Source organism: Sus scrofa, chromosome 3 (genome assembly GCF_000003025.6).
Source record: "Sus scrofa isolate TJ Tabasco breed Duroc chromosome 3, Sscrofa11.1, whole genome shotgun sequence".
Classification (NCBI taxonomy): Eukaryota; Metazoa; Chordata; class Mammalia; order Artiodactyla; family Suidae; genus Sus; species Sus scrofa.
In genome coordinates this window covers 266,001-292,500 of record NC_010445.4, presented here as the reverse complement: position 1 = coordinate 292,500, position 26,500 = coordinate 266,001, and the positions used below count along the sequence as shown (strand labels likewise).

General features: G+C 62.4%; 1 long non-coding RNA gene across 1 annotated transcript; it reads left to right on the top strand.

Moving 5' to 3' along the window:
* LOC110259826 lies at window positions 5,509-25,251 on the top strand. Its single transcript, XR_002342184.1, has 3 exons — window positions 5,509-5,750; window positions 12,730-12,816; window positions 24,361-25,251. It is a non-coding gene; the product is annotated as an uncharacterized LOC110259826 (long non-coding RNA).

The window sequence follows — 26,500 nt, the reverse complement described above, 5'->3', positions numbered from 1 at the left end:
CTGCGAGGCTCTCAAGGCCAGCAGATGCCCCGCCTCGGGGGCGATCCGGACCCTGACCCCAGACGAACCGGAGGAAAACCACCAGGCACATCTGTGTCCGGGTCACAGACCGTGGGGGCCACGCCCTCGGTCACTGCCTGGTTCAAACTCCTGCACAGAAAAGCGGGGAGCGGGGCCCTGGGGTGAGCCCGCACAGCAGGCCGGTGCCTCCGGCCAGGCCCCTAGTCGTCCGCCCGGACGTGTCCATGTGTCCCAGGACCGGCCACCCCAGGGCACAGCCTCCTGCGTCCGCGGGCCCACACGCCTCTCTCCTCTGAAGTGTCGCCTGCCCTGGGGCGTCTGCGGCCTCTGCCCATAGCATCGTGTTTCCCAAACGTGCCGCCTCTCAGGTGAGATAGCCCCGCTTTCAGAGGAAAACCCAATTTATTTTTGCACGCGTTTGGGAGAACAGATTCCGAAGATATGAATAATTCATCTCTCTGCTTGCTCTGCTCCTCCGTCGTTTCGAGGTCAGGAGAAACGGCTGCATTAATTACTTCTGTGTGTTCATGTGATAAGAACAACACTGGTGCTTCCACCCCCACCCGCCCCCCAGCCAAGGGAAGGGTTGGTCCAGCGGGGAAATGCCACTCTCGGGCCGGCTGGGGGCAGGTGCTCCCGCCGACACCGGCTCCCCGGGGGAGCAGTGACCCATGGGCTGCCCGGAGCCGACCAGACCCCACGGATGCCGGTCCACAGGCGTCATTTTCCTTAAACCCCAGCGAGTGGGCGTTGCTCTCCTAGAAGAGCTGGGGGGAGGCTTAAAGAGCTTCCTGTGGCCCCTGAGCCCTGAAAAGCTTCTGTCCACTCCCTGTGGTCCACAGGAAATAGCCACTTGGCGAGGGGGTCTGTCACATTAGGTGGGGGTCACAGGTGTGTCGGGAGGACACACTCTTGCAGCGGATGGAGCGGCTGCACCTGCACGTGCTGGGCTATGAATGCTTGAGAAGGAAGACGGATGCCGCGTGGTCCCCTGTGGCCCCCTGCCCGCCTGCCGCTGAGCGGAGGGGCCTCCAAGGGACCCAGCGAGGCCGAGGCGTGGAACCTGGGTCCCTGGATGGGCACGTGGGCTGCTGCCCGCTGACCGGACCACTGGGCTCAGCTCTCTGGAGAATGAGAAGTCAGACCGGCCCTGGATGGAACCCACCTTGCCCTGGATTCTCCTTACAAACCCTGGGGTTGCCCTGGAAAAACCAAGCTTGGGGTTTGGAGCCCAGGTCCTGTGCTCCACCGAAAAGAGAATTTCTGCAGAAAAAATGAGTTGATTTTTTTTTTGTTGTTTTTCTTTTCATGGCTGTGCCTGCGGCATATGGATGTTCCAGTGCTAGGGGCTGAATCAGAGCTGCAGTTGCCCGCCTGGGCCACAACCACAGCGACGCCAGCTCCGAGCCACGCCCGCAACCTCCGCTGGAGCTCACCGCAACGTCGGATCCTTAACCCACTGAGTGAGGCCAGGTCAAACCCGCATCCTCACGGACACTGTCGGTTTCTTAACCTGCTGAGCCACAGCGAGAACTTTTTTTTTTTTTTCTTATGCAGAAAGAACAAATGTTCACTTAAAGAAAACATGCAAACTTCCTGTAATAATTTTGGCGAAATGGGACTTGAGAGAAGACAGCCAAGGACCCCCAGGAACATCTTCCTGGCTCTAAAGGGGCCGAAGCGGGAGTTTCCACTGTGGCTCAGCAGGTTAAGCCCCCGACATGGTCTCTGTGAAGATGCGGCTTTGATCCCTGGCCTCTCTCAGTGGGATAGGGCTCTGGCATTGCCGTAAGGCGCAGCATAGGTCACAGATGCGTCTCAGACCCTGCGTTGCTGTGACTGTGGCGGAGGCCTCAGCTGCAGCTCTGATTCGACCCCTAGCCTGGGAACTTCCATACGCCGTAGATGTGGCCATAAAAAGGGGTGGAAGGTTGGTGGGTCAGGATGTGATGTCCAGAGCTGTGGCAATCATTTTGCAGCCACGAGAGCCAATTCTGGGGACTGAGGCCAAGCGAGAATGGCAGAGCAGAGAGGGGGAGGGCTCCCAAGGCCTGCGACGTCATGTAATCCCTGGGCACGGCCTGAACGTCCTGTCACGTGGCATAATATCTTTAAAACTGTTTCACGTGGAACATGAAACATCCTGTTTTAGGCTACGCATGTCTTTGTATATGAAAATTTCCCTGATTTATCTATTTATTTTGCTTTTTTAGGGCCACGGGTGCAGCATATGGAGGTTCCCAGGGTAGGGGTCCAATTGGAGCTACAGCTGCCTACACCACAGCCACAGCAACTTGGGACCTGAGCCCCATCTGCGGCCTACGGCGCAGCTCATGGCCACGCCAGATCCTTAACCCACAGAGCGAGGCCAGGGATCAAACCCACAACCTCATGGTTCCTAGTCGGATTCATTTCCTCTGTACCACAATGGGAACTCCTTAAAATTTCCCTTATTAACCTTAATATGGGGCCACAAGATTGCTCCTTGGGCAGAGGAGAGGCTGGGAAAAGGCAGTTTTAGGAGAAATGACAGACTGAGGACTCGGGGAGGCTGCGCCGGTTCTGAACCCCAGGGTGCAGGTGCCCTTTGAGGGTGTCTCCTTATCACCCAGGGGCAGTGATGGTGGGCGTCGCGGCCGCTCTCCCACTGCAGGGCACCGGGCACCCAGAGTTCCTCCCATGCTTCCTGCATGAGCTGTGCGAGCCCCGAGTTAGCGTGAGGCCTGTGGGGTCAGCGCTCCGGCCACGGGCTCTTTCCCACAGAACTCTCTCTGAGAAGGGTCTGAGTAAGCACAGCTATTTTTATGTCTTCAGTCATCCGAGGCGCTGTCCTCATTTGTAAGACAGAGTTTACGCTCCTTAGAAACCCGAGCCTGCCCAGGAGCCCCTCGGGAACTGCCAGGCTAGTGTGCCACCAGCCCTCTGTCCCCGTCCCCCTGGCCTGGGTGGGCCAGCCAGGAGGCCCAGCGCCCGTTCCAGGCGGCCGCCTTCCAGATGCTTCCTGGGCAACCAGCTGCCTCCTCCCTCAGCTCCCTCCTGGCCCAGCCCCCGGTGACTAGGGGACGGTGGGGGTTTGTGGCAGGTGCATGAGGGCCCTAGACTTCATCACAGTGCTATTTGCTGCCCACAGAATGTTCCCTGGAGGGGCTCTCCGGGTCTGCTGGATGTGACTCCGTGGGCTGTAGGCAAAGCTGGCCCTCCTTTGATCCCACCCGTTGCCCGAGGCCGTCCTGGAGTCTCTGCCATCACGTACCTGGCCCCAGGTCAGCCTGGAAAGGCGCCTCCCTCCCCGTGAGAGATGAGAAAACAGGGGATCTGCTGCTGAACCTCTGACCTGGGTCCCCCAGCAGGTCCTGGGATCTGCCACCTGTCCTTCTAGGGGTGGACAGTGTGACATAGGACTTCCAGAGATCTGGAACCAGACCCGTGTGGCCCCTCTGTCATTCGTTCATTCAGCAGGTATTGGCTGAAGGCCCGCCATGGGCCAGGCTCTGGGTGTGCAGGGGTGGCAGCTCAGGTGCTGTCCCTGGGGCTTAGGACCGCGAGGTGGGGACAGACGGTCAGCAGATGGCATGCTATACAGCAGCACAGAGGGTGATACGGGGCAGGGGGAGCTGCAGGGCAGTGGGGTGAGGGGCATGCAGGGCGGAGAAATGCCCCCCCAGAATTCACTTGGGACCTGTGACCGGGGTCTTATCCGGAAACGAGGACTTTGCAGATGTCATGGTTAAGTGGAGGCCATACTGGAGTGGGGTGGCCTGGACTCCAGCGGCTGGTGTCCTTTCACGAAGACAGAAGTGGGGACGCAGCTTTAGGGGAGGGGCCGTGGCGATGGCGGTGGAGGCCGGGCAGTGCTCTGCGAGACCAGGGATGTCAAGGTGCCCGCGGAGCCCTCGTCCCAGAGCCTCTGGAGGGACCAGCGGACTCAGCGTTCAGCTCTCAAATCTGGGCCCAGCCCAGAAAACTTCCCACCACGGTGGGCGTGCTCAGCCACAGGGCCAGGGTCCAGTATGGCAGCCACTGGCTGCCTGTGTCCACTGCCCCCTGCCAGTGTGACCAGGGACCCAGGGTCTCGATGTCACTTTTATGTGTTTAAATGTAAGCCACACGTGACCAAGGCCGCCAGGTTGGAAGCAGCTCTGCAAGGCTGCCCAGTCCCAGGGAGAGTCCGGCCCTGTGAGACAGGCCTGTGGCTGTCTCGTCTGTGCCTTGGGCTTTGCTGAAGGGCTGTCGGGGTGGGGACGGCTGGCACGTACCGCCTCTGTGGCCCTTGTACCGTGTGGGGACCATGCTCTGTCTTCTGTCTTCTAGTGGGCGCTCCTTCGGGTCAGGCAGCCATCAGAGCAGGGGGCGACCTGGAGAGCTTGGCCAAAGCGTCCTGGCTTTTCTTTCTTCAGTTTACAAGACCCTGGGACTTTGCCGAAACCGCTGTCTTTGCTCTGCAAGCTGCCCCAGACCCAAACAATCCTGTGCTTCCCGGGATGAACAGCATTGCTCTAAATACAGACTCTACCAGCAGCCCTGACTGGGCAATAAAAGGTTTTATTGGTGGTAGTCACTCTTCGGCAGGGCAGGTCGTCACGTCAGGCTTCCAGCAAGGCTTATGTAAGCGTGCGCCCTGGGGTGCTGGGAGCAGGAATGCCGTGGGGCTGGCTCAGGAGGACCCAGGGTGCTCCGAACAAGTCACATAATTACTTCAAAGGTGACAGCTTCGGGTTCATCAGGAAGAGTGAGGAGCGTCCAGAAACGTGCGGGTTACACCGAGCTTTGAAAACAGGATCTCAGGATGGGTTTTAGCTGGGCTCTCAGAGGGCACATCTCAGCATCAGGGGACAGGTCTTGGCTAGGGCTGTGGCTGCAGGGCCAGGAGCAGGAGGGCCAGACCTCGGGAGCCAGTTGGAAGTGGAGTGTAGGGTCTGCCACTTGCCTGGGGACCCAGATACAAGAACAGTCACCCACATCTCAGTAATAAAGCACATGGGCTCGGAGACGGGTATTCCAATGGTGATGATGGTGTGGAGGTGGTGGAGGGGGTGATGGTGGTGGAGGTGATGCTGGAGCTGATGCTGGAGGTGACGGAGGGGGTGATGGTGGCGGAGGTGAGGTTGGAGGTGATGGGAGGGGGTGATGGTGGCGGAGGTGAGGTTGGAGGTGGAGGTGACTGAGGTGGCGGAGGTGATGCTGGAGGTGATGGAGCTGGTGAGGTGGTCGTGGTGGTCCTGGTAGGAGGGCAGCGCTGGCGGTGACGGGGAGGTGATAGGAGGAGTAGGATGAGGTCCGGGGTGATACCTGGTGGGCACTGGGCAGGGGTCTGCCCGTCTGATGGCTGTGTGCACACGTTCCACGGCCTCACACTCCCCTCTCGATGGTGCAGAGCATTCTGCTGGCTGAAAATGGCCAAGAATCCAGGGCTCCGGGGGCCGAGCAGGCGAGCCGAGAGATGGGCGTGGAAACACGTGTTCACAGCCAGCAGCGCACAGCTGTTTCCTCTTGTGGCTTCCCCAGCCTCAGATGATTTGTTTTATTAGAGGCGAGTTGTGTTTGCTACCGACCCACAGCCCTGGCGGCCCTGGGGAACAGACGCCCGAGAATTGACCGTGGCCCCCCTGACTCCCCGCCGGCTCGTTCCTGCTGCGCTCAGAGCACGGGGCCCCTGCTACGGCGTGGTCGTGGGCTCAGGGCTCTGGAAAAGCAGGCCCCGCTCGGGCTCGCCCCCTGGGGGCCCACAGGTAAGTGGGTGCCTGGACAGTCCTCAGTAGAGCCACGTCGGCACCTCCTCTGCACAGCTGGGCTTCAGGGGGCATCAGCCCAGGGCCGGGGACCCTCACCAGCCCCATGGGAGCAGCCGGAGCAGGCAGGGCCAGATACCCACCCACTGCTGGGGTGCGTTCTGTTCTGAGGCTTCTTGCCTCCTGCCTGGGGGGCCTTGGCAAATCCCATAATGACCCCAGGCTCCTGTGCCCTCATGGCCATGGGACCAGCCGTGGCTGCGCTCAGAGTGCCTGTGAAGGCCAGGCGGGCCCTGGGTGTGACGAGCCTGCCACCTTGCATGCATTCCATATGCATTTGTGTCCTGTTTGAGTTCAAACAGCTGCTGGTCACAGCAGCCGGCAGAGGGGTGGAGACCCATGGCAGAGCCTGGGGCAGATGGCCCAGCCCTGCCAGGGCCAGGGCAGCCACTCAGGACGCCCCTCCCTAAGGCCCTGGCCTTGGAAGGGCTCTGTGCCGTGGGGCCGGGGCTTGGCTTTGGTGGCGTGTGTGCCCGGTGTTTTGGGAACAGGTCCCCCGGCCTCCCCACCCCTGGTCACCAGCAGGCCCACACCCGGGATTCCCAGGGGGGCTGCAGAGTGGGCTGTCTGGCTTGGGAGGGAGTCCATCAAATTCGTGTGCTTTGCTCTGACCTTGGGGTTGAAATTTGGCCTGAGACTCTTATGTGAATATTTAACTCAGAAGTGGTTTTTTAAACATTTGCCTGAAGCATCTGCCTTAATGCCTACATATTGTGTGAGTGGACAGTGGTCAGCTGGATTCCGACATTCTCAGCTTGGTTTGGCCTCTGCCCGGGGCCGGGGGCGATGCCCTCCCCTGGAGGTGGGGTCCTGGGCTCCAGCTGCCGGGAAGCAGGGAGCCACCTGCCCGCCTGCTGGCGCCGGACCCGCGGGAGCCTCCTTCTCGCCTCCCTCTGCGCGCTCCTGGCCTGCCCGGCTGCTCGGCACCTGGCTTTGTGGGAAACTGCGGAAGCAGATATTCTCAGGACTCTGGGTTTTGGGGGTGGGGGTGGGGAGGAGCCTCCCGTGACGTATTTAAACCCCCAAATGGAAAGATTTATTGCAAAATATTGCACGAAGCTCCGCCGTTAAATCACTAACTAGGGCGAGTTGCAGGGCTGCCCTGTCTCCAAGCCGCCCTGGCTGAGCCCCTCAACTTTTTAACGGCGGGCTGGTTGGGACCCTGGGCCCCAGCGTGGAAAATCTGCCCCTCTCACCTGGGTTTGCAGCTTGGACTGGAGGGCACCCAGCCTCGAGGGCTGGATGAAGACATCCATTATGTGCTGGGCCCCACATGGCCCCCTGTCCCACACCCCCACCCCGCTCCCACAGCGGGGCCTCCCCCAGGGGCTGGGGCCTCGCCCGAGGGCCATGTCCACCCCCAGGGGCCCGGGCCATCTCCGGGGAGCTGGGAGCTAAGTGGGAGGGTTCTCCTGTGGGGCGGGACCCCCCTTCAGCTGCCACCGACTGAGCAGCCGTGGGCCCCGGAGCTACAAGGCCTCTTGCCAATGGCCCAGCGTCCCATCCAGCAGTGGCCTGGGCCTTTGCTACAAGCAGAGACCCCATTCCAGGCAGTTTATGCTAAAAAGCCATTTGCCGAGGATCATGAAGCACAGCCCCCTAACTTCGGAACACCCCTAGACCCCCTCAGGATGCTGCAGGCTGCAGACCTATGGCACAGCCAGAGGCCTCGGGAGGGGGACCCAGGGCCCCCTGCACTCGGGGTAGCCTCTCCCGGGGAGCCCCCTGTGGGGCCTCTGGCAGAGCCCAGGTCCCGGGCTGAACCCTCCCTTCACAGGGGCCTGGGAAGCCCCTGCGTCTTCCCAGGGACTCTGCTCTCATAGGGGGACAGTCTCTGAACTTGGGGAGGGCGCCTGCAGGGAAAGAGCCTTCTGCTCAGCTGCGGGACCCCAGCCGGCTCGGGCCTATCAGCTCGAGCGTGGGGGTGCGGGCGTCCAGGTGCCAGGTCTGGAACAGGATCCATCCCGCCTCACCTTTCCCACCTACCCCCTGGGCCCCTCCGTGGAGCCCCCGCCCGAGTGCAGAGACTGCGCTCTCAGGAGTAACAGGTGGATGGGTAGCCTCAGCAGCAACAGTGCCCACATCCTGCCTCTGGCTGCTGGCTGCTGCCTGCTGCTTTAGGGGGTCTCCAGCGCCAGCCCTGTCGGGCTCGCAGTCAGCGTCACCACCAGGGGATACTCCATGGGGGTGGGCCACAGCCTCCCACCACTCTGACTCGGCACCCCTCCAAGCATCCAGGGGCCTGTTGGCAGGATGCTTGATCGAGGCCATTGCTGGTTCCAAAGTTGGAGCTGGCAGGACAAGGACCGTCCTGTCCCCTGCCAGGGTCAGCTCAGGGCCAGGCAGCGGCAGAGGCCGGAGGTGGCCCAAGAAGGAAATGGTTGAAATTTGCAGCCAGGGCAGGAAATGGACAAACTGTGGAGGAGGAATTGGAATGCCAGCTGGAAGGCCGCCCCCTCGGTGCCCACCCCTCTGCCCGGAGATCTGGGCCCAGAGTCAGGAAGTGCCTGGTGTCTTGGCCGGAGGAGACTGGCCCCCTTGGGGTGGGTGCTTGCCCTGCACCACCTCCGGTTCCCGGCTACAGGCTTTCCAGGGGGAGGTTAGAAATAGATGGCCACAGGGTGGCTGAGAAGCCAGCAGCTGGTCCCAGGTCCTGCCTCTGCCCCACGCGAGGGGCACCTCTCAACTTCCCCGCCTGATGCATGGCCCTGCTGACCTCTGCCGTCCCAGCATGCTTGGCCTTCAGCACCTTCCGGCCCGTGTCACGCTTTCTCCACCTGGGAAGCTTCTCCCTCGTGGAAAACTTCTGTTCGGTCTTCAGAACCCAGCTTTGACACAGTTCCTGGATCAAGCTGTCCCTGAAGCACCCCAGGCCCCCTGCCCTGCTCTCCTGCACTGGGGGCTGCCTGCCACTCCTCAGTGTGCCCCAGGGGACGGCGGCTCCAGCATGCCACCGCGCTCGGAGGGACCCACGGTTGGCACCCAGTGTTTGCTGGGCTTGGAAAGGCAGCACTGGTGGTTTCAGCTGCAGCCTCGAGGTCAAGGGTGGGTTCGCCCTTCTCGGGGGTCTGTGTGGACTCAGTCTTCAACCGATGTGACCGCTCTTCTCGCCATCACCCTCCTCTTGGCGGCCCAGTGTGGGCGGTCGGAGCCTCTGAAGTGAGCAGGCCTGTGTTTGCGCCGCTGCCCACAGGCTCTGTTTCGACTCCCGGCGCCTGGGTTCTCTGCTCCGGCACGTGGGCAGGATGGCACACTGCCTTGAGGGACGTGGGTCCTAGTGGCGGGAGCCGGCACCCAGGAGGCGCTCAGTAATGCAGGTATTATTACCCAGCCCTCCCAGGAGGAGGCCGGGGCCTGCTCGGCCACCAGGGACTGCGCCTTCCAGGCCCCGGCTCCCCCTTCGCTGGATTCCTCTGCTCCAGCGGGGGAGGTAATTAGCATTCCAGCCCTGAGAGCGTCACCCCGCAAATGGGATGAGCCGAGCTCAGCAGCACCCCAGCCCCTCATCTCCGGGGAGGGGGGGCTGCTCCCCCAGCTCAGGGCGCTGTGGGTGCAGGGGCTGTGTGTGGTCGAGGGCCTGGTTTGGTCTCAGCCTGGTGAGGCCTGTTGGAGGGCGGTTTGGGTCAAGTGGGCATATGGGCAGGCAGGGGTGACAGGCGGGTGCCCCCCGCCACTCCCCCGCCTTTGACTGAGCCCCATCCCCCGATGTCCTCAGGATGGAGCTGGCCTCACCCCTCTGCGGTCGGCAGCTTGGGCTCCTGGTCGCTGGGGGCCCCGTCTGTCGAGCTCAGGCTCTTTGCGCGGCTCAGGCTCTTTGCGCGGCTCCGGCTGGGATCTGAGGACCCCCACCTCCCAGGGTGGCCCATGAGCTCCCAAGTGGCTTCAAAGAAGAATTTCTCACTCAGAGTTGGGGGGTTGACCAGGGGAGGCGGTCTTCTTAGACGGCTTTTGACATTGCAGGCTGGGGACTGGGGTGTCCGGGCGCAGCTTGGAGGTCTCTGCTCAAAGGGCAGGTGCGAGGTCCCAGGCGGCCCTGGCAGGGGCTGCACCCCTCAGCGGCCCCGCCCGCCCCTCCCCCGTCCCCTTTCCCCCCGTCTCCAGGGGACGTGGTGGCATCTGGAGGGAGAGGCCTGGGTCCCAGAGGCACAAGGGCCCTGGTTGCGGCTGCCGTGGGCGAGGGGGCTGACCTGTGTCCCCAAGTCCTGAAAACCCTTCCCTTTCCATTCGGAGCCCCTGCCGCAGAGCAAGGAGGGCGGTGTCTTTAGAAAGAGCTGCGATGTGCGACTTTAGTTTATCCATTGACCGCCGAACACAAGGCCCTGTGTGTCCACGTGGGTCCTTCTGGTAGCCTGTCTTGAGGGGCCTCCAGAGCTGTCCACAAGGCAGGCAGGGCACCACAAGGCCCCCCAACGAGGGCGAGGGGCTCTAGGTGCCGCGGGGGCGGTGCGGCAGCCGAGGCTCGTAGACCCACAGGAATCGGCATAGCCACGCAGCACTGGTGGCCCCTCTCGATGGCCCGGGTGCCACTGTCTGGGGGCGGCTGTGGCCAGACCGCCACCCGTGGTGCCGGGAGGAGAGGCTGCCCTCAGTTTGGGTCTGTGCTCACCGCCTCCCGAAATTCACCACCGGAGATCGGATTCAGAGCTAAGGAAACATTTATTTTAAATGTAAGTTGATCGTGGTGGAAGCCCTGCATGGGCCTGCTGGCCTTGGCCTGTGGACATTGGGGCCGATGATATAAATAGGGCACAGTTGCTGCTGCTCTTAATCCAGAGGGGCCCTGTCGGTGGCCGTGTGCGGGGAGCCTGATGGGGCCAGGCCTGTGGTTGGGGTGGCCCACCGCAGGGGTCGGGCCCTGCTGGCCCCTCAGCTGCCCTCTCCCGCCCTCATTTCCCCGTGGGAGGAAACCTCCTGTGGCCCCTCCTGCAGGTGGAGGACCGTGGACGCCCCTTGTGCCCGCATGGGCGGCCCCGGCCTGTCCCTTCGCCCTATCCTTGACCCCAGTCTGTGCTCTGCCCACGTGAACCTGACCTGCTGAAAATCGTCCCTCTGCTGCCGCCTTGTGCGGCTCCAATGGGAGCCCCCCTCACCTTCCTGGGAGTGGGGGGGCCTCAGCACGGCCCCCCTCACTCAGCTCTCCCTCCCCTGCTCCCCCCACCCCCCCGGGGGCCTGACATCCTGCTGCAGGATTCTGAGCTGTTCCATGCCCTCCACCCCACCCCCCGCTCCCCAGTCATCGGAAACAAAGGCGGAGAATGCCGAGGGCCCCTGGGACGTGTGACAGCATCTGGCTGGGCTCCAGGAGTCACCCACAGGCATGCCGGGGAGCTGGCGGGCGGCCAGGAGTGTCCCGCCAGCAGCCCTGTGGGTGTGGGGGCGGGAAGTCCGGGGAACAGGCCACTTCCCGGGACCCACCCCCTGCACCAGGAAGCCAGCCGGGTCCGTCCACCTGTCCATCCACCCTGCTGGCCCGGGGGCAAGAGGCCGGGCCAGCAACGCCAGAAGGAGTCTTGGCCCTTCCCCTTAGGGACGGGGAAATGGAGGATCGGAGAGGAGTGATGTCACGTGGGCCCCCCGAGTCCCAGGGCCCAGCCCAGCCTAGCGGGGAAGCGACCGAGGGCTCAGGGAGTGAAAAGTGCTTTTGGGAGAACTTGCCCAGCATCGCTCCGAGTTAACGGGTAGGATTCCTGCTTTAGCCACGTGGAGACAGAGCCAGAGGCCTTCAATCACGGGCAGCGTGGACCAGGGTCAGAATGGGCTCTGGGCAGCAGGGGCGGGTCCAGGGGCTCAAGGCGGGGCTAACGGCAGCCAGGGGAGCCCCACCTCTGAATTCGCACTTTTTGGGGGGGTGCTGAGGCCCCAGAGCTAAGTCTCTGACAGCCTCCAGTGAGGGGCCCTGGGTGGGGTGACGTCCATGTGCTCCTCCCGCGGCCCCAGCTGGCAGGGTGCCTCGAGGCCCCGGGCTCCCCTCCAGCGCAGCTCCGAGGCAAGGCCCAGGGTGGCGGCTTCTCCTGGGCCCCCCCGCCTGGGAGTTGTGGGGAGAAGCCGGCCGTGGCTTGGGGTGAAAGGAAGGTGTGGAAGCTCCTAGCTCGACCTGCCGGGGGCAGGGACTCCTCGGGCATCACTGGGCATCCATGTGGCCCAGGGTTAGTGCAGACCTGGGGGTCTGCTGGTGCAGTGAAGCCAGGCTCCCCCCACCTGCCTCAGAACCCCACTCGGGGCTGCTGGGGACCCCAGACCTGTCACCAGGGGCTCAGAAATTGGGGCCGAGGGGAAGTCGGGACCCCTGTCCGAGGGTGGACGAGGGTGGCCGCTCCAGGGCTGGGGTTTGGGTGGCGATGTGGGGAGGGGGCCAGTGTCCCCCCACTCTCTTCCTCACACAAGAGCTGGGGGACGGCTCATCTCTGGGGCCGGAGGTGCGGGACAAGCACCACTCTGCTCCTGGGAACGGTCACACCGGTCAGGTCAGCCCTCGCAGAAACACCTGCCACTGTGGAGAAACCAAGACACCACGGGGAGAGCCCACAAGGGCCTGGGTCACAGCCTCCAAAACCAACTCACAAGAGAAACAGCACCAACCCTAAAACAAAAGTCACCTAGGAGTTGCCGTCGTGGCGCAGTGGTTAACGAATCCGACTAGGAACCATGAGTTTGCTCAGTGGGTTAGGGATCCGGCGTTGCCATGACCTGTGGTGTAGGTTGCAGATGCGGCTTGGATCCCGTGTGGCTATGGCTGTGGTGTAGGCCAGCGGCTACAGCTCCGATTAGACCCCTAGCCTGGGAACCTCCATATGCTGTAGGAGCAGCTCTAGGAAAGACAAAAAGACAAAAAAAAAAAAGTCACCTAAAACACTGATGGGGGGATTAAGAGTCAGGTCCTGGCCTTTCCTCGGCAGCTGCGTGACTTCTCTGCTTTCAGTGTCTTTCTCTGAAGAATGAGGCACGGACCCCACCTCCAGGATCTGATGTGAGCATCCATGTGAGTCAAGAGATAGAACCGCATACAGTAAGTGCTCGATAAATGCACCTTATCTTTGGACATGGTGCATACGTACAAGTTTGCTGGAGTCAAAGCCGGTCCCGCCTTTCCTTGCGTGCCTGTGGCCTTTCTCCATGGCGCTGGCCAGACGCTGATGAATGGATGTTGGCCCCAGGCCAGGGGCCAGCAGGGGCCTCAGTGCAGCCCAGAGCAGAGGGGCGCCAGGGTTGGTTCAGTGCTTGTCCCCCTCTGGGCATTTTGGTGGACATGATGGGACCAGGCTCCTCCTCTGGGGCACAGGCCACCCGAGGCCCCGGACAGCTCCTCCAGCCCCTGCCCACCCACCAGGTGCTCATTCCGAGGGTTCGGGCCGAGCGGACAGGAACTGCGCCGTAATCTTCCAGCCTGGCCTGGATCACCTCCCCTGAGACCCCAGGACCCAAACGCAGCTTCCCCATGGACAGTGGGCCGGGCCCTGCCCTGCTGGCCCACTCCCCTCTCTCTGGAATGTTCCACAGCCACAGCAAAAGCCCCTTTGGAGAAGAAACGGTACTGCTGCAGGCCCACGGAGGGGGCTGAGGTGTGCCCGCCCCCCTCTCCCAGAGCAGGGCGGATCCGAGGTCCCGCCCTGTCCCCAGTCCACCACGGAGTCAGGTCCTTGCTGGCCTGCATGTGCCCTCTGGTGCTCAGAAGAGCTGCATCCATGATGGGGCGGCAGGCGGGGCCCCAGCCGATCTCGGGGTGTGGGGGGGGTCTTGGGTCGGCTGTGCTGCGGGATGCCGCCGGTCCTCACGGCCTTCAGCCCCGCTTCCGGGCTCACCCCCGATTCACAGACACAGCAGTCGAGGCCCGAAGTCGTGAGCAGCCTGCCAGCGGCCGTGCCCAAAGCCAGAGCTGGGTCCGCCGGCCCCTCCCTGCCGGCCCTGTGACCTTGGCCAAGTCCTTGAGGGCTGCACTGGCCCCCCGTCCCTCCAAGGGGCCGCAGCCATGCACTCCCCGCGTGGCTCTGGCGCGTGTCCTGGGTTCCAGAGGCCACGAGGCCGCGTCTGTGTTGGTGGAGCTGGCGGGGCCGGCTGTGTGGGACCCCCCAGGGAGTGGCTCCCTGTCCCTCTCAGCCTCATTTGTCCCTTTCTTTCTTCCGCCTCGAGCTGACGTCCCTCCTGTGGCTCCCCCAGACCAGGCCTCGGAGGAGCTGTGACCCCGCTGCTCTTCTGGAAGCTTCTTCAAGTCCCCTTGAGCTTCAAAGGCCTGGGAGCCGGGTGACCTCTGTCCTCAGCCGGGCGTGGTTTCCGGGCATTCCTGGGGTGGCAGGCAGCTCTTTAGGGCTATTTTGGGATCACCACAAACTTCACCCTCCTCCTGTGAACGGGGACTTTTCATCAGACTCGGCTAAGATGGGGTGACGTCACTCCCAAATTACAGGGGCTCCGCGGGTGAGGCGGGGTGAGGGCAAAGGGTGTGACCCGAGCGTCCTGCCGGGTGACCCCAGGCCTGTCACCTGGGGGGCCCTGCAGGGCCACGGGGGGCTGAGGGCATCTGGAAGAATCGCAGCACTGGGCATTTCGTCTGTCGTGGTTTAGGACGCTCAGCTGGCTGTGACCATGCAGGGAAATGGCTTTGGTCTTTCCCGGGAGGCTGACCTCGGCTGCCGCCCAGGGAGGGGGTTAAGTGCCCCCCCCCATTAGCAGATCCCACCCCGGGCCCAGAGCCTGCGTAACCCAAGCTCTCACTTGGCCCGGATACGCTTCCAGGAGCCCCGCCGCTGCTGAGGGAGGCTGTACCGCCAGCGCCCAGCGCCCGGCCTGGCCCCCAGATCCAGCCACCTGGCCCTGGGGCGGGACACAGTCCCGACACCAAGGAGCCCCATTCCCCCTGTAGGCACAGCAGAGCCCTGGCTGCAACCGAGAAGAGACGGAGGGTCCCCTGCTTCCTCAAGGTCAGGGGTGAGAGGTGGGAGGAGAAGGACCCTCTCAGGGAAGCTGAGCCCCAGCCTCTGGAGATGGCGCTGCTCAGGAGGGGCCCCCAGCCTCGGGACGCCTCCCAGATCAGCACAGGCAGGAAGGGCCCCCAAGGCCAGGTGTGCTCGCTCACTCATTTATCCACTTACTCGTTGGCTCACTCATTCAACCAACCGGCATCTGGAGCAGCTTCTCTGGGGAGGGTACAGGTTGAGGTGGCTGTCTCCAGCTCGCTTGGAAATGCTGTTTGGTCCCTTTGGGGTCACGACACGGAAGACGCCTATGAACGTGCAGCTCGCCTGAGGCCTGGGGCCGGGCTGGCGGCTGGCCCTCGGCAAGGGCTGGCGGCACCTCGGGGGTGGTTGGTGTCGTGGGGCCTGGACTCCAGCTCCTGGGCGGGCCTTGTGGGAAGACACAGGTCAGGTTCACGGAGCGGCCGAGCCGGGTGGGGGGGCCCTGTGAGAGTGGCCACAGGGGCATTCTGGTTCCCACTGGTGGGCACACAGGGGCCTCAGGGAGACTCAAGGAGGGTCCCCGGGAGGGGAGGGGCTTGAAAGGCCGTGAGCTTGATCTGGAGGGTGGGGCTGGGAGTTGGCTCTGGGGCCCTGGGGCTGGAACGGAGCCGCTGCCTCGCACCGTCTGGGCTTCTCCTTCGCCAGCCACCTCTGCATTGCTATCTACTCAATGTTTTCTTCAAATCGGCTTTTTTCCCCTCTGAGTATAACACCAGCTTACTTTTTATTTATTTTTTTTTTATTTTATTTTTTTTTGTCTTTTTGTCTTTTTGCTATTTCTTTGGGCCGCTCCCTCGGCATATGGAGGTTCCCAGGCTAGGGGTCGAATCAGTGCTGTAGCCACCAGCCTACACCAGAGCCACAGCAACGCGGGATCCGAGCCGCGTCTGCAACCTACACCACAGCTCACGGCAACGCCGGATCGTTAACCCACTGAGCAAGGGCAGGGACCGAACCCGCAACCTCATGGTTCCTAGTCGGATTCGTTAACCACTGCGCCACGACGGGAACTCCCAGCTTACTTTTTAAAATTTAAGTACTACTGGACAGCCCGGGGGCTGTACGCAATCTCTTGGAGTAGCGCAGGATAAGACAGTGGGAGGAAAAGAATGTGATCCAGTCACATTGCTGTCCGGAGCTTTGCTGTAGGGGTCACTTACTGTCGGGGGTCATTTTGCTCTACGGGGGCACTTTGCAGCCGGGAGAAGCTACAGCCTGCAGACAGGTGCGGGAGCCACCTCTTGGATCTGTGACCTTGGGGCTCAAGACCCTCCTCAAAATCAGAGAGTCTGGGGACTGCTCCTGTGTCTCCTGTGCCCCCAACTCAGCAGCGGAGGAGGTAGGAGGCGGTCGCTCAGGGCATAGGGTGCTCCTGCTCTGCTGTGTGGAGGCAGCGAGGCAGTGACGTGGGACCTCGACCTCCACCCTGTGAACCGGGGTCAGCTTCACCAGCACAGCAGGTCAGGGCACGGTGCCAGGGAGCCCACGAGGCAGGAGGAGGGGCAGAGCCACTGGAAGGGCACACGGGGACCAGAGTCCTCCTGAGCTTCTTCCTTCAAGGGCGTCAGGTCATCTAATGCACTGAGGTGGGGGTGAGGGTCTCGGGCAAGTGATTTCCTGGCTAAAGAGGGCCTGGGACTCACCAGGGAAACTGAGGCAAGGAACTGTTGCCTGGGGCCTTCCTTCCAGGGGTTCAGGCGATGGGCTGGCATCCTGAGCACCCAGAGCCCACCTGGGCTTCCAGGCTGTTCACCTCCAGACCCCCATCCATGTGTCCATCCATCCTTCCATCCATCCATCTATCCTTCTGTCTGTCCGTCCTTCCATCCATCCATCCATCCATTCATCCATCTGTCCATCCATCTGTCCATCCATCCATCTGTCCATCCATCCTTCCATCCATCCATCTGTCCATCCGTCCTTCCATCCTTCTGTCCATCCTTCCATCCATCCATCCGTCCACTTATCCTTCCATCCTGTCCATCCATCCATCCATCCATCCATCTATCCTTCTGTCTGTCCTTCCATCCATCCATCCATCCATCCATTCATCCATCTGTCTCTCCATCTGTCCATCCATCCTTCCATCCATCCATCTGTCCTTCGATCCATCCATCCTTCCATCCATCCACCTATCCTTCCATCCATCCATCTGTCCATCCGTCCTTCCATCCTTCTGTCCATCCTTCCATCCATCCATCCGTCCACTTATCCTTCCATCCTGTCCATCCTTCCATCCATCCATCCATCTATCCTTCTGTCCATTCACCCACCCCTCCATCCATCCATCTCTCCACCATCTATCCATCCTTCCATCCATCCATCTGTCCACCCATCAGTCTATCCTTCTGTCCATCAATCCATCCATCCTTCCATCATCTATCCATCCATCCATCTGTTCATCCATCCCTCCATCCTTCCGTCCATCCATCCATCCTTCTGTCTGTCCATCCATCCTTCCATCCATCCATCCATCCTTCCATCCATCCATCCGTCCATCTGTCCACCCATACTTCCATCATCTATCCATCCATCCATCTGTTCATCCATCCATCCATCCCTCCATCCTTCCGTCCATCCATCCATCCTTCTGTCTGTCCATCCATCCTTCCATCCATCCATCCATCTGTCCATTTGTCCATCCAACCATCCATCCATCCATCCAAACTTCCATCTTATCCATCTTCAAACCCATTTATCTGTCCATGACTTTCTCTGGGTTAGGCACAGCCCGAGGGGATGCAGCCGTGATAGGACACAGCCCTGCTCTCATAGAGCTGACCTCCCAGAGCTTCAGATCATGGGAGGGAATAGAGGTCAAAAGTGCAAGGGGCTCCCCTGGGGATGTGACTGAGTGGCTGTGGGAGGTCCCTACAGGTGGTCACCCCCAGGGATCGTGGTGGTAGATCACTGGCTCCTCTCTTGGTCTTGCACTCACTAGGAGCTTTCTGGGCACAGGCCTAGCAAAGGGTCCCTGCACCCACATGCCCCTGCTGTGGGGGCTCTGTCCAGCTGGGGGCCTGGGCCAGGGTCCTCTGCACGTGGTCTTGGAGTTTCTGTCAGTAGTTTCTGAGCATCAGAACTAACTGAGAGTCCCATGAGCCTCTGGCAGGCACCCAGCTGGAAGCCACATTTATTGAGCCCCTGCTGTGTGCCCCTCACACAGTGAACTCCAAACTCCCGAAAGAGAGATTTCATTTTGCAGACAGGAACCGGCGCGGGGTGGGTGGGGGTGGAGGGGGCAGGAACGGGCAGGAATGGGCAGGAACGGGCAGGGCCGTGGGTCTGGACACAGGTGGTCTGCCTCCCGTGTGCATATCTCAACAAGGTCCTGCCCTTGGGGCTGGCGGGGGCCGAGTTCCCAGCCGGGACACCCGGGGTCCCTCCAAGTCTGATCTCATTCAGAAGCCGGCTCAGGTCGCTGGGCAGCCAGGCGGCCATCCTCACATGACCTTTCATCTCACGGCCACCTGGCCCCAGCTCGAGGCGCGTCTCGGCTTCTTTCTGGCCTCCGCTGGGATTACTTAGTGGATAAAGGATAACTGAGTCCAGGGCTCAAGTGTCAGCCCAGGAACAGCCACCGTGGGCGGCCAGGGACCTGTTGCCCGTCCGCTGGATCTGGAGAGCCTGGCCCGGCCCCTCGAGGCGGACAGCTGGGCTGGGGGTGGTGAGGCCGGGAGAGAGAGCCCGGGGCCTGGAGTCAGTCTGGCGGAAATCGGCTCCCCTGTGCTGCAGCGCGTCAGTGGACTTGGAAAACCAGGGGCCCGCTCTGAGCCTCATGCCTTCTTGAGGATGGATGGGCAGACGTGGCCTCGTCACACACACTGGGACGGCACAAGGCGGGGTGGGGCGGGCACATGGCCAGCGTTGCCTGCCTCCCTCGGCAGCACAAAAGCTCCTGGCCGTGTCCGGTGAGGCCGTTAACAGCCGCATCCTGGGGTTGGGCATACAGCTAAGGCTGGCCATGTTCCTGTGCCCAGGTGCCCGAGGGCGAGCCAGGCCCCAGCTCCCGCTTCCCTCCTAGCCCTGTCCGCGTGCTGGACACTCTGGGGCTCTTTGTGGACAGGCTTTTTCCAGCATCTGACCCTCTGCTATGGACAGGAAGTCCCCTGGAGCCACAGCTTGTATTTGGAGATGGAAGCTAATGGGTCGTTCGGTTAAGTGGGGTCAGGACAGACTTGGCGTCCCTGTAGGAAGAGGAAGCGACATGGGCGCTCTCTCCACCTGAGCACATGGGGAAGGTGCCTCTGCAGGCAGGGCGCCCGCCAGGACCCAACCTGGCGGCACCTTGGTCTCCAGAACTGCGTGAAAGTATGTTTCCACGGTTACGCTGCCCGGTCGGTCCCGTTCTGACAATCCCAGCGGACGGGCACACTCCCCATGGGGACGTGGCCCCCTCTCACCCCATTCCCCGGAAAGAGGGACAAGGGCCAGCGGGGGACAGGGCTGAGCCAGCATCCTGGCCTGCCTGGACCCCTGGTTGCCATGGGACCTCGAATACGTCCCGTGTCCTTTCTGGGCCTCAGTTCCCCACCGTGAGAGGGGGACATGGCACGGTGATGCCAAGGGCTCTTCCACGCCAGGCATGGCTTGTGGAGACTGAGGCCCTGTGCACGGCGGGGAGGGCAGAGGGCCGGCTGGAGGCTTCCGAACCAGAGGTCAGTCAAACTCGGGGAAGAAACGCAACCTGGCTCTTGCAATGTGACCCCGGGAAGGCAGATGGGCAGCCCTGAGGAAAGCCGGGTTTGGCGTGGCCCCCACCCTGAGGGCTGACTGTGTGCCAGGCCCCGGGTGTCCTGGGCCCCACAGGTCCCAAGCAGGGGCCTCCATACCTGGCCAGCCCAGAACAGGCAGGGGCCCAGGAGCCTCTTCAGTCTTGGAAGCGGCGCCCACCCCACAGCCCCTGGTCCTTCCTGGCTTTCGTGGTTGTGCAGGAGCTGGGATGCCAGCTGGACACTTTCACAGGAGCCTGTGGCCAGCTCTGCCTGGAGGCCTGGCCCTGCAGGGCTTCCGTTCAGCTGGAGCTGAGTGGAGAGAAGCACCCCCTTTCTCAGCAACCCCGGGGTGGCCGCGAGACCCCCAGCAGGAGGTTGGGCTCCCAGCCGCAGCAAGCTCATCTGATCAGGGCACCCTTGCCAGCACCGGCCCCAGTCGGACCCTCTGTTCTAGCCGTGGGCGGCGGAAGCGGCCGCGGCCTTTAGAACAGAGCCGGTCTCGGAGTCCGACAGTGATGGATGGGCTGGGGGCCCTGGGCGAGTCCCGGGGCCAGGGAGGCGGGGGGGGGGGGTGAGTCGGCTTCCTTCAGGCCGGGAGAGAAGCTGGACACGGCCCCGGGGCCTGGAGGGGGGCTTCCGGGAGCAGCGTCTGGGCAGGTGGGTTTTCTGCCGAACCTAGCATTTCTGTGGTCCTTTCTGCAAGTGGCCTGAGCCTCTGACCTCACCACGGTCCTGCCGCCAGAGGAGGCTGGCCGGGTCCTGGGAAGCACGATGGTGGCCCAGGCTGGCTCCTGGGTCTCCTGCCTCGGAGGGGGCCAGCTCCCCTGGACGCAGGCGCGGCTGGGTTAGTGCAGCCTCTCTGCCCATCTTGCAGCTTAAATAAAAAATCTTCAATAAGAGGAGGCGACCCCTACTTCTTGGGACGTGTGACCTGCCCTGTGGGGCTCCTGCCTCCTGAACGTGTTTCTCCCCAGGGGGTCACTCATTCACCTTTTCATTCGTTCATTCCTTCAGGCCTGGGTGGCTTTCTTCTTCTGACCCTAACACAAGGTGGTTTTTCTGGGTCAGAGCTGTCCGGTAGCCAGGGAATGAGAGAGTCATATGTTTAATTCCAAATTTGCCAGTGTAATTAGTGCATGAAAAGGCGTAATGATAAACAAGTGGAATTTAATTTTGATTGTGTACGTAACCCAATGATCCAAAGCATCGTTGTTTAAACACGTAACCCTCGTCGGACGTGTCAAAGGGAAATGCTGCTTGGCTGGCACCGAGCCCCTTAAAGCGCGCGTGTGTGTTTGTCTCGTGCCCCGTCGGGGATGCCCCAGGCCGTGGGGGACTTTCGTCCTAATCCGTCCTAGTCTTGAGGAATGAAGGGAGGGCCTGACCAGAGCAGGCGCCGAGACGGGCCGGGGCCCCCAGGGTGGGCAGGGCACGGAGATTGTTTCACCCACAACGCCCTGGTCCGGGCCCTGCTCTGAGGCCTGGAAGCTGGGTGGGTCTGGCCTCCTGTCCAGCTCTGTCATCCGGGCCACATGGCCGTGCTGCGTGGGGCGGCTTTCTTTCTGCTCTCAGGTGCGGTTCTGAGATGGGGCAGGAGAGGGGGTCTGGCCCTGATGTGGGCACGGATACCCCCTCGCTGGTGGCTCCCGGCTTATGAGTGAGACGGGTCAAGTAGCCCAAACACAGGGAGGTTATTCTGGGAGGCGGATTGAGACCCAACACCTCCAGGCACAGCTCCCTGCAGCCAGTTTCCCTCGAGCCCACCTGCTGGCCCTGGTGCAGTTGTCACTACAGAGCTATGGGCAGGGGCCTCCCGGGCCCTCTCTGTGCAGGACCAGAGCGGCTGCCCTGGGGCCGTGGCCCTTCCTGGGCCGGAGAACAGCTGCGCTGGAAGCAGGTGGGAGGTGGGAGGCCCTGGTGCCCCCCAGGTCTGAGTGTGGGCTGCAGCCACCAGACAGGAGAGCACCTCCGTCCTCCACCCTGGGGCAGCCCCTCTGAGCCCCTTTCATCCTTCTGCAAAGCGTTTTACAAACTCTGACTCATTAACCTCCCACGGCCCCGAGGCAACTGGGTCCACCTCGTAGGAGGGGAACTCGAGCCACCTCATTGTTCACGATTTACAGCTGGACCACCCACGGAGCCACCCAGCCTGTGCCCCCTGAGACCCCCAACGCAGGACACGCTTGCAGGGGCAGAGCCCCCTTCTTAGGGGTGAGAACCGAGGAGCTGGTCTGGGGGCGGGGGCGGGGGGGCTCTGTGCCGCTACCTCTGAGCCCCGTGCCCGGCTTGCTGTTCCACTCTGTGCCAGGTCTGTGCCAGAGGCTCACTAACTCTCTCCAGGAGTCACAGCAGGTTCACGCCCCCTTTGGAGGCGGGAAGGCAGAGCTTCGGAGAGGTTCAGCTCCTTGTGTGAAGGGGGCTCAGCCGAGACGCACAGAACCGCCGAGACTGTCTGACCCCAGGTCGTGCTTTCTGTTTGCACGTGTCATCGCGAAGCGTGGTCCTGCATGGGGACCGGCCGAGCGGGGTGAGGGTGTGTGGCTGGGGCCCAGGAAGGGTGTGAGCAGCCTTCCTGGAGGAGGGGAGGAGGGGAATCTCACTGGCGAGTGAGCCTGGTCCCCGGGTCCCAGCGCAGGTGGAAGCCCAGCTCCGCGGGGGCTCGGGGCGTGTTTGCAGAGGCCCGCCCTGGGCAGCGAGCAGCGAGCAGCGGAGTCCGACGAGCCCGCGCTCGCCCGCCCACCTGCCTCTGCTTTGATAACCGGGGGCAGCCCCGGCCCATTGTCCCCGCCGTCAGCCAGGCCCTTTGTGAATCACTTTCATTAACGCGGCTGCCTGCTGCCGCCGTGGCTCATCGCTGCGACCTGAGGTGAAAGCCTGTCTTCTGTTTGACAGGGAGGGAGGTGAAAATTACTGTGCGAGTAGAAAAGTGCAGGTTATACAAATAAAGCGTCGCAGGGATCCGGAGCGGAGCCCGAAATCAGTTCCCAGGGCGGCAGAGCCTTTGGGAGCCTGGGCCCCTGGCTCTCGGCGGCCACAGCGTGAGGGGCCCGCCCTCGCCCTTCTCATCCCCCTGCCCCGGGGTCTCTGTCTGGAGCTTGCTTTTCTTACCCGACTGGTGACATGCTCAGGTCCCCTCAGCATACCCCTGCCCCAGGCTTCCTTCTGGAAGGTGGACACCAGTCCCCAGCGTGCAGGCCTGGCCGTGGCGGGCTCAGGATCCGCAGCTCAGCCCGAGGCCGCTCCCCTCTCTGCCTCCAGCCAGCTTGGAGGGTTGGAGGGACTGCAGGCGCCCCAGCCAGGCATGAGGTTGGGTGATAAGGACCGCAGCAGCCGCAGGGGACTTGCATTGAGTCGGGCCCGGGGCCAGGCCCTTAATGAAACTTTACTGTGTTATTACAGTCGCGAGTGAGCAGGTGCTCCTGGGAGCCCAGGACAGCAGCCAGCCCGGTGGCATATCTGGCCAGGCCGGGGCGGGGAGGCCCGCCCCAGTTTTCTTGGGCCCCAAAGCTGGGTGCTTTCCCCTCTCCAACAAGCCTGGACATCTGAATATCCATCCAGAAAAACGGCCCTTATCCACATTCTGAGTTTCGAGGAGGTCGAGGATTTGGAAATTAATCTATTCCTGCAGAGACATTGCGGGGGCGCAGGTCCTGGGGATTGGGGCTTCTGAGGTGCAGCGCCTGCCTGGGGGGTCCCGGGCCCTCCTGCTCCAGCCTCAGGACCCCGAGCGGGGGCCTTTCCAAGGCACTCAGGCCCTGCGTCTGGGAGGGTCCGGGCTGCAGAGGTGCAGCCATGTGCAGGGCTGAGCTGTGGGGCCAGGAGCTGCGGGGCGGGGTGCGGGGGGGACCGCAGCCAGGTTCACCTGCCTCCTTCCCCAAGGCGGACCCAGCCTGGCCAGAGGCTCCCATGAGATTGGGGGGTGGAGTGCAGAGTCTCTGGCCCCCTTGCCCGGGTGTGGGGAGGGCAGGCCTGCCGGCTGGGGATCCCTGGGCCTCTGTCTGTCCAATGTGTGCTGGCCTGTGCAGCAGCTGTTGTTTTTGAAGTATGTGGCCCAGCAACCTGAGCCCCACAGGAATTGCCCGTCTCCCGCTCCACCCCACTTCCGGGGTCATCCAGCAGGGCGACTCCCACGAAGGGGGCTGCTGCCTCTGGCCTGCAAGGGGCTGATTCTGCAAGCCCAGCCAGGCCTGCCCCTTGGCAGGATCTGTCCCCTGGGTGGGAGGCAGGGGTCATCTTGAGCCTGAGGCCCCTCCCACCAGCCGGCCTTCCTCTCTCCCTCCCCCTGCCCCCTGGGCCAAGCAGTCCCGGCGGGGGGTCAGGGGTCAGAGAGCACCCTGCAGGACTTAGTGGGTTTTAGAGTCACCTAGAATGATAGCTGGGGCTGCCAGGCCATTGCTCTTAGGACGCCGAGACCTCCAGACAGTTGTTCGCTTTCCATTTCCTTATAAGGCCTAGAGAGGTGAAGAGACTTGCCTGAGGTCTCACAGCAGCACCTGAGCTCGGTCTGCTTAGTTGGGGGCGGGGACGGCCCATTTGTCTTTGTGGCCCCAGTGGCCTCGGCTGGCAGAGCCCTGGCTCCCTCAGGTCAGGCTGAGCCCCTGGCCTGCAGACGTGGCCTGAGGGTGCCTGTGCGGTCCAGCCTTTGGGCCCCGGCCCCACTGCCTCCCAGTCTCCAGGTCTGTGGCTCTCCAGTCCTTGTAGCCCCAGCTGCTGGCTTCCTGGCCGCCGGCACCCGCTTGCCATGGCCACTGACACTTGGTTCTAAAGTGGCAGCTCCCCAGCCCGCCAGCCTGTCAGCTGTGCCCAGGCCCCCCCAGCTGCTGGCACTAGCTCCCTTTCCTGCCTCCACCCACAGCGGCTCACAGGACCCGTGTCCCTTTGCAGGTCCGCTGCTCTCTGCCATCCCTGCTCAAGCCTTTCTTCCCGAGAACCACGGGACTCGGCAAGGCTGCCCAGTCTGAGGGCGCCGGCCTCCCTTGGAGGCCACACAGTGCTCAGATTTGGGGCCAGAGCCGTGGCTGGGGGCCGGCAGGAGAGGGCCAGCCTGTCCAGCCCGCTGGTCCCTTTGTTCGCGGTCCCCGCACCCCTGACTGCAGAGCCTTTCGGTTGACCCTCTGGAGGCGGGAAGTTCCCATGTGGCCGCACGACCTCTCCCTCTGGCCGGGCATCTGCTGACTGTGGCCTCCTCTGCCACTGGCGAGAGGACCTGGGGACAGAAGACAGGGTGTCCCCAGGGCCAGGGCGTGAGGATGAGCCCAGCCTTTTCCGAGGCTTCGGGCGTTTTCACAGAGCTCCCCGCACTCAACTCCCCGTGAGCAGAGCTGGCCTCATCTGAGCAGTGCTCTCCTGGTGGCCCTGTGTGGTCCCGTGCTCCAATGGGTAACTGTCCTGCCCATGTGGGCCCACGCTGCCCCAGGGCGCGGTGGCCGCCACTCAGCGACCCCTTGGGGGAGACACGCCCAGAATACCTTCACCGGCAGCATCTCCCTCAGCTTAGAGGGGCCCGGAGACTGTGACACCAGCATGGACAAAGCCCTGCGGGCAGCGTCTCCGGGCGCCAGCGCCCCAACTTGTGACCCCAAAGCCCATGTGAGGGCACAGGGACGATCACGATGAGACCCCTGCATCAGCGTCACCCCTGCCACTGAGGGACGCCAAGCAGCCCACGGCACACACACCACAGCCTCGCGAAGAAACTGGGAGGTGATGAGTGTTGAGTTTGGGACTTTTGTTTTACTAGAATGTATTTGTTTGTAAGTTCTTATAATTTACTGTTCAGTAACAACTTTTTTTTTTTTTCTTTTTTTAGGGCCGCACTCTCAGCATCTGGAGGTTCCCAGGCTAGGGGTCGAATCAAAGCTGTAGCTGCTGGCCTACACCACAGCTCACAGCAACGCAGGATCCGAGCCGCGTCTGCAACCTACACCACAGCTCACGGCAATGCCGGATCCTTAACCCACTGAGCAAGTCCAGGGATCGAACCAACAACCTCGTGGTTCCTAGTTGGATGACATTTAAATAGCCAGCTCAGTCCACGTTGGCCAATCCTTGTGCCCCAGGTGGGAGAGGGGGGCCTGGTCAGGGCAGTGCCACCCACAGGCTGGGACCAGAGGGACCGTGCCCTCCTGTGGCCCAGCCCTTCCCTTAGGCCTCAGGGACACGCCTGACGCCCGCACCTGCTGCTCTGGCCTGCGCCCTGGGCGCCAAGACCTGGGCATTCTCTGCCCAAATGGTCAGGTGATTTTCCTCCTCGTCTACCCCCTCCTGAGTGGGGGGGCCAAGGGCAGCTATTCGTTGGGGTGCAGCCAGTCGTGGGCCCATACGTCCACTGCGGACGAGGCATCAGGCTGGAGGGGTTGTTTTGGGGAGAGAAGGCTCGCGGCCCCCCCCAGAACGTCTGCACACGAGTGGGCGGAGGGCAGGGCCCCGCTTCCCCTTCCCACACAGCTCACTTCCCCACGAACGCAGTTCTGGGGCCCCGTCTTCTGGCCGTTAGCGGTGCTCTCGAAGTGCCCTATGATTTTTTTTTTTTTTTGGTCTTTTTGTTGTTGTTGTTGTTGTTGCTATTTCTTGGGCCGCTCCCGCGGCATATGGAGGTTCCCAGGCTAGGGGTTGAATCAAAGCTGTAGCCACCAGCCTACGCCAGAGCCACAGCAACGCGGGATCCAAGCCGCGTCTGCAATCTACACCACAGCTCACGGCAACGCCGGATCGTTAACCCACTGAGCAAGGGCAGGGACCGAACCCGCAACCTCATGGTTCCTAGTCGGATTCGTTAACCACTGCGCCACGACGGGAACTCCCCTTATGATTTATTAACACCGGCTTGGAATACTTCAAAGTCCTGTGGCTGCTGTGTCAGGATCGGGCCCCGTACGGGGAGACCGATGCTCGGAGAACAATTTGCCTCGCATGAAAAATGCATGATGGTGCCGGACAGGGCTGCCAGGCCCGCACTGGATCCAACACGAGCCCTCGCAGTGGATGGGGCTCGGCGCCCACCCTGGCACCCACGTGGCCCCGG